Genomic DNA, 7976 nt, shown 5'->3' with positions numbered 1-7976 from the left:
GCTATGCCCCTGTCCTGGATTGTCACACAGCTCACATTGCTGGCAAGTTTGCTAAGCTGAAAGAAAAGATTGATCACCAGTCTAGTAAGAAGGTAGAAGATGGGCCCAAGTTTTTGAAATCTGGTGATGCTGCCATTGTTGACATGGCTCCAGGCAAGCCCGTGTGTGTCAAGAGCTTCTCTGACTACCCACTTCTAGATCTTTTCACTGTTCGTGATATGAGCACACAGTTGCTGTGGGTGCCATCAAAGCTGTGGACAAGAAGGCTACTGGAGCTGTCAAGGTCACCAAATCTGCCCAGACAGCTCAGAAGGCTAAATGAATGTTATCCCTGACACCTGCCATCCCAGTCTTAATCAGTGGTGGAAGACTGGTCTCAGAACTGTTTCTCCCAATTGGCCATTTAATTTAATAGTGAAAGACCAGTTAATGATAACAATGCATTGTAAAACCTTCAGAAGGAAGGGAGAATTTTTGTGGATCATTTTTTTTTTCTGGTGTGGCAGTTTTAAAATTATTAGTTTTTAAAATCAATACTTTTTAATGGAAAAAACTTGACCAAAAATCTGTCACAGAATTTTGAGGCCCATTAAAACAAAGTTTAATGGGAAAAAAATAAAAATAAATTTTGAGATGATTTCATCAGGATGCCTTGTATAGTTAAAGAAAAATAATCTGCACTTACACTTAATTAATAGTGTGAAGGAAAGTCTTGTTGGTTATTTTATCTTGGTAAACTCAGTTTACCGCTTAGAGGATGGCAATAAATGTATCTCACCAGTTTCCTGTTGTCTACTCCCTAGGAAGCAAAGGATTAATCATAAACAACAAAGTTTTTTCCGCATTTATTGTGTTCCCAGAAACCTTATATAGCACTACTCAAATGTAACTCATGCTTACTGCTTTGTTTACTGAACAAAGTTGCAGAGCCACTGGCCAATGGCCTCAGATGGCTACTCCTCTGAGACAAACATCTCAGGGAGGGCCCTTTGTGTTCATCTCTGCTGTGTCTCAAGCTGCTGCTTGGCCTATCTTCACTCACTGTGGCTGGATCTCATCAGATGACTCCTACTCTTTCCTTGTCACTTAAATCTGGTGGTGTTTAAGCTTGGATTGCTGAAGAGGTTTCTGTTCAAAAGACTAGCTGTGAGGCACGTGAAGAGGGAGGCAAATGCTGGATCCACCTGGCTTAACAGTTGAAAGTTCCCCTTTGGCAGGGCTTGGTGGGGTGTGCCTCAGTTTGGGAGGCTATTGCAGGGGGATGGGACAGTTTGCACCCAATCCGGGCAGCTAGCAATTTAGAAAGGCCATATCTCAAAATAAAAGGATGGGATGTAGCTCAGTGGGAGGGCCAGTGGTTCAATCTCCCACCCCAAAAGAATCTCTATTACATTCACTAGCAGCCTGCTTTGGGTAATAAACTTGATCATCTTATCAATGCTGAGAAAGACATTAAGAGAAAGCCACTCTGTTTGAGGACCACCATTTTCTCTGCTCCTAAATCCTGGCTTGTATGAACCTTTCTCATATTTGGTGACAAACACTGTTATTTCTCCTGTGAGAATTCCAACTCTGTTACTTCCTAATTGGCACAGTCAGTCAGGCCTTTTAGGCTGGTGACCTGTGCATATTTTGATGATGCTCTTAACTGTCCATTGCAAATAGTTCCATTCAAATGCTCATTTCAGAGAAAGAAAAATAAATGTGAATGAGATTCATCCTCAGTGAAGGGGGCGACAGTCTCTTCATTCACAGATCATTTCTCCCCTCACCGGCTTTCTAAAGAGCCACATCAGGACTCCTGGATTTCCCTTCAGAGAGAAAGACAGCAGCCGTTGCCTTGGAAACCTGCCCAGGGGCCGGCATCAGGGGACTTCACTGGTCCTGTTCCATGGCTGACATCCAACACTGACTAATTCAGGTTCAGGTTGGTTATGGCTTTGCTTGGGGGGTACAGTGATGGAGGGGAGAGGAGAGAACTTGAGCAAGCAAAGTGGCTGCAGCCAGACAGCCACCTTTTTCACTGCCAACAACACAAAAGAAACCACGGATACAGCTCAGTAATTAAGATGCTACGTGAAACACTGCTGACCAGAGACACAGTTAAATAAAGTGTTCATGTGCACATGCTTTAATTCTATTCAGACTTCCAGGAGCTGCTTCAAAGGCCAGACAGCCACCTACAACTGCTGATCACAGCAGCAGGTATGGGCAGCATTTCTATTCTAAGTCTCCTTGTGGTCTTCCTACTCCAAAGAGCAGGACTGCAGTGTCCATCCGATTGCAGATGCTCTGTATGGTGTATGGTGCTTTATTACCTATTGGTCCAGGTTCCTATTTCAGACAGACATGGTAGCACAGGCCTGCAATCCCAGCACTAAACCAGGCTGAGGCAGGAAGATCGACATGAATTTGATTCCAGCCTACACTGCATAGTAAGTTCAAGACCAGCCTGAACTACATACGGAGACCCTGTCTCAGAAAAATAAGACAAAACAAAACAAAAAGAAAAGTTTCCATTTCAAATCAATACACACTGAGTATTCCTTATCAGAAATCTTGGGCGTGAGACCCCCGTCTAGCCCGAGAACCAGCTGTGTTCCATACACACCTCTTGCACATAGCCTGAAGGTAATTGGCACAATATTTTTTGTGTGTGGCCTTGTTGACCACAACAGACTACATGAGGTTGGATATGGAATTTCCACACTAGCCTTCACTACACAGCAAGACCCTGTCTCAAATAAATAAATAAATAAATACATTTTTAAACTTCTAGCAAATGCAAGTATAGAGTTTTCTCTCCGTATCCATGGGTAATTGGTTTCAGGACGCCAAGATTCACTCAAATCCTTTACGTAAAATGACATTATATCTGCTTATAATCTATACACATCCTCTCCTGTATTTTAAATCTCCTTTCAATTATTTCTAATACCTGACACAATGTAAATGCTAGGTAACTACAATTAGTAAATGCTGTGCTATTTAAGGAATAATGACCAAGAAAAAGCACAGATATTCAGGATAAATGCAAATCTTTAAAAAATGTTTTTGCAGCGTGTTTTACTGACTTTGAGGATGGGGAACCCCAGGTTGGGGGTAGCGGGGGCGGGTTGGGGCTGGAGCTGTCTCTAAAGTTTTGGAAAAATCTGAATAATGTATCTTGGATACTTTCTACAAGGAGGGAACACCAGTCTTCATGCAGTTTTGGAAGAAATCCCCGGCACTAACGCCAGCCAGGGCGGGAGGCTGGGCGGGCTCCACCGGAGCCAGGAGTCCCCGCAGGCGCTCAGAAGCGGGCTGCGCCGCCAGCGATGCCTCGGCTTCCGCCCAGCGCAAACTCCGGCGGAGTCGGAGTGCCGACGGGGCGGGGCTGCCCGCGCACCTGAGTGAGGAAACCTAGGAAGCGACTGAAAGAGAAACCATAATTAACTCCCCCTGCAAGAGCTGCGTCTCCAGGGAGAATTGCTCGCAGGAGCGTGGGTGTAGACGATTTTAGGAAGCAGCACCCAACAGCCTAAACTGCTGGCGATCCGGTGGGGGCGACGGGCTAAAGGGTGACTTATTTTGATGCAGGAGCTTGGTTAGGAAGTGGGGTCGGGAATAACCTGCCCCCAGAAAGAGGGGTGGGGGTGCGGATCCCACAGCCGTTCGGTTTGCCTGCTGGCTGTGTCCTGCGGACACGATGAATATTAATGCGGTAAAATGCGACCCCTCGTGGTCTGACTGAAAAGAGAAAAAAACCACCTAAGCCACAGCCTCAGTGAGGTAATCTGTGCCGCGTCTGTGGCGCTGACCAGCTGACCGCAGTTCTGGGAGTTACAGCGGTGCCACCATGCACGCTCACGAAAGGAGCGTCCCACTCGGGCGAGCTAAGCAGCACGGCCCTGGCAACCATTTGTCTCGGCTTGAATATGGGGTCTCGAGGGCTTACAGTTCTCATTGTGCAGCCTGGGTGGGGCCTGGATCCCCCAGGGGATGCCCACCCTCAGATGCCTCCACACCTACTGGCTCCTTCTTTCGTTACAATTCCTTCTCTTCCTTGACACCGAGTAGCCTGGAACACCTGCCGGTCTTTGGGAAGCTCAGGGCCTCTCCATCTGGGATGGTTCATCTTTTATTTTTTGTTTTGTTTGTTCTTGTTGTTTTAGTGTTTTTAAGACATGTTCTAGCTATGCAGTTCAGGCTAGCCTTGAATTCACTTTGTAGCCCAGGCTGGTCTCGAACTCACATAGATCCTCCTGCCTCATCCTCCTGAGGGCTAGGATAACAGGCATGCACTACCACGCCCAGCCTTGTTTTGAGACAGGGTCTCCCTATGCAGTTCAGGCTGACTTTGAGCCCACTATGTAGCCCAGTCTGGTCTTCAACTTATGGAGATCCTCCTGCCTCAGCCTGCCTAGGACTGGGGTTATTGGTATACGTCACCATGCCCCGATGTGATGGTTCACCTTGACTGTGAACCTGACTGCATTAAGAGCCACCTATTGAAGGCATCAGACTGCACAGGCACTAAGCTCAGCGATGGGTTTACCCACAGATGGGAGCAGAGTGGAGTGACCTCTTAGGAGTTCGGGTCTGCTTGAAGAGGCCAGGGGTCCTTGGGGGTGTGGCTTGGAAGCATACACCTTTTCTTGGGCCCTTTCCTTGTCCCTCTGCTTTCTGACCACCGCGAGGTGAACAGATCTCCCCCACCAAGCCTTTTGGCCCGGATGTCTCTACCTTGGAGCCAGGTGGCCAAGGACCAAAGCCTTGGAAGCTGTGAGCCAGACACCTCTCCTCCCCTGGGTATTTCAGGTGTTCGTCACAGCACTGGAAAGAAGACTAATGCACCCCATGTGAACTCCAGACTGAGATCATTTGCTCCCCAAGGAAGAGTGCCCCTCTGGACAGCACAGCCCATCTCCCTCAGGCCTTTCCAGCCACCCAGTCATCTCAGAGGAACAGCCAATTCAGGTGAGCATCTGATAGCTGTGTGTTGTGAATTTCACGCTGATAAAAGCTGTGGTTTAGGGCCAGGGTAGTGGTGCATACCTGTAACCCCAGCACTCAGGAGACTGAGACGAGAGGATTGGGAGGCAGAGGCCCACCTAGGATACACAGTGAGTTCAGAGCCACCCAGGACTACATAGGGGGACTGTGTGTCAGAAGGGGGCATGGCTTTCTTCCCTGTGTTGGTGTTCTCGACTGCAAGAGGCAGCCCACCAAAGTCACGGCCTTCACACCTAGCGGCAGAGCGTTAGCGATCGGCCGAGACGTTTCTCTGCAGTATTTGCACCCACACTTAGCATGCAGCACTCGCAGATCCCAGTGTCTTATTTCAAATGGAGAAGTCACATTTACACTCTTGATCCCAAGAATTCATTGTATTTGGTTAGAAAATAAATTTTAATACAAGGTATTTTTAACTTTGTGTGGGAGAAGAAAGGTAGAATAGACAGGACAGTAGAATGCTCACAGGTGGATAATTATACATGCAAATGAGTTCAATTTGGTAATTTTCTCTTGAATTCCTTTTTACATACTTTAAATTTTATACTAACCCCACATCATCACTGTTTGCAAGGTAGTTTTTTATTCGATGTCAATTTTGAAATATTGAATGCAACTTAGAACATTTTGATATAACCCATTTTCTCAACTGTAAGAATATTTTTTGGATTGTTTTACTTACCCTCATACCTGGTCCACAAGGGATAAAAATTATTCTCTTCATTTAAAAATCACTGGGGGTCTGGTGAGATGGCTCAGTGGTCTAAAGCACCTACTTAGAACAAGCTAAGCTTAGCAAAGCACAGGGACCGCGGTTCAAACCCCCAGCACCACATGCCAGCCAGCCCCGCCCCCTGGTGGGCTGAGCTGGCCACACACACACACAAAATAAATAAATCAAAAAATAAATAAATAAATAAATAAATAAAATAAAATAAAATAAAAATCACTGGGCATGGTGGCATATGCCTGTAACCCTACCTCCTGGAAGGCTGGGGCGGGAGGATCATTGTGAGTTTGAGGCCAGTCTCAGCTACATAGTAAGTTCAAGAACAGTCTGAACTACATAGCGAGACCCTGCCTCAAATACGCCCAAAAAGTTAAAAAAAAAAAAAAAATGAAAAACTATTATTGTTTAGAACCATGAAGCCACAATGGGCAACACAAGGGTGCAAAGCTTCAGGTTGAGAACTGTAGGGGGGGGGGCAGTGGGGCGATGCCAGGGGCGGGAAGACTAACAGGAGGCTATTGCTGGGTGGAGGAGTAGAAGATTAAACAGGACAAATGATGACGTGGGAGACGACAAGGCTCCAGGGAACACAACTGACGCGCTGGGGCAAGGCTCTGCGAGGGGCTGATATCAACCCCGGTTAGAAGTTGGTAAAGTCCTTGAGAACTCAGCAGACTGGGAGGGACAGGGCTGTTGGGGTTGAGAAGTGATCAATTCTGTGTCGCCTGTGCACAGGTGTCTGGATCCCTGGAAATTCAGATCCACGGGCTGTGGAAATGCTGGACACAAGGATGAGCGCTACAGTCATGGCAGAGAAGGGTGACGGAGACTGCAGAGAGAACCCAGGGCAAGGGCAGAACGCAGGGGTGGCGGGACAGGCAGGCTACGAATGCCGTGTTACTTACTGCCCTAGAGCAGCCCCAGGGTGACATGCTTCACCCCTGCATATTTCATCACGCCCTGCTATGAAACAGGGACAACCCAAAAGAAACTTTTAAAAGAGAGTTCCACTCGCAACATTTCAATTGTTGCGATTTTTTAGGGCACGCAGACTGCTACCCATTATAGGAATTCATGGGCGTCCTCGAGAGTATAAAAAGCCTAGAATACATGACCAGCAGCCAGCGCTGAAGTCATGCTTGAGAAGGGTTGGTGTGGTTAGGAACACAGCGACCACGCAGCGAGGTAGCTCAGCTATGGGCCGATTTCTGACACTAAGACACTTGAGCATTCTTGTAGGTCAAGACAGAGAAGCAGAGCAGACGAAGGCTCTGGATGTGAGAAGAGATACAGGATCCAGCACTACGCATTCATCGCAGCTGACAGTGAATGAGCCCTTTCACTTTTTATTCTGAGGCAGGAAGGGGCTTACCAAGTCGCCCGGGCTGTGCACAACCACGCAATCCTCTTGGCGTGGCCTCACTGAGGCCAAGTGAATAAACTCTTACAGGTTAGCACTCTTCCTTTTCGCACAGGCAGGAGCAAAAAAATTTCTGCTCTCAAGCTGACCTCACGTGGGGAGAAAACAAACCAGCAAACAGATGCAAAACAGAAAGATAATGCAATGAAGTATAATTAGTGACTCAAAGTAAACCGGAAGCTTGGGACAGAGGCCACCACACCCAGGCAGAGGTGGGGAGGGGCTGGAGGGAAGGCGGGAGAGAGAAGCGCAAGGTGCGGTGGGGGGGCCACAGATGGGGCTCCGAGCACTTCACCTCATGGGGGGATGTGGCGGGGCTCAGCCCTCCTAAGCCTCCTAGAAACTGAGATGCCAACTCTACATTAATGGAGCCGACTTCCCCCACGTATACTGCTGCTATGAAACAAGCACACACTTTAAAGAGATCCAGTGATGGCAAATTTGCCATTCTTCTTTATTCATAGGCAAACACCTGCCCAGTTATTTATCTTATTCAGGAGGGACAAAAAAGATATGTATAGAACACTATTTATCTAAAATTCTAAATCTTTCGTTTTCAGGTATTTCAGTGAAGAATGGTATTAAAATCTCTAATCCTAAAATGCAGTGTTTTACATTAGCTTTACAGGACTCAATAAGCTTTTAGGACTAGGTCTTTCGGGTGTGGGAAAAAGTCATTTTTTTCTTTTAAGCTTTAAGTTAGGTAGAATGAAGACTAAAAATATAAAGTGCTAGAAAATCAGACTTAACAGTGGGGGGAGGCCCTGATTTTCTTGTCCTTGATATTTCTGGTGTAAATATCCCCACTATGGCCTATTTTAAGCTGCCAGT

This window comes from Octodon degus, unplaced genomic scaffold (genome assembly GCF_000260255.1).
Source record: "Octodon degus isolate 3935 unplaced genomic scaffold, OctDeg1.0 scaffold00225, whole genome shotgun sequence".
In the NCBI taxonomy this organism is placed as follows: domain Eukaryota; kingdom Metazoa; phylum Chordata; class Mammalia; order Rodentia; family Octodontidae; genus Octodon; species Octodon degus.
Note: the sequence above shows the minus strand (reverse complement) of the source record.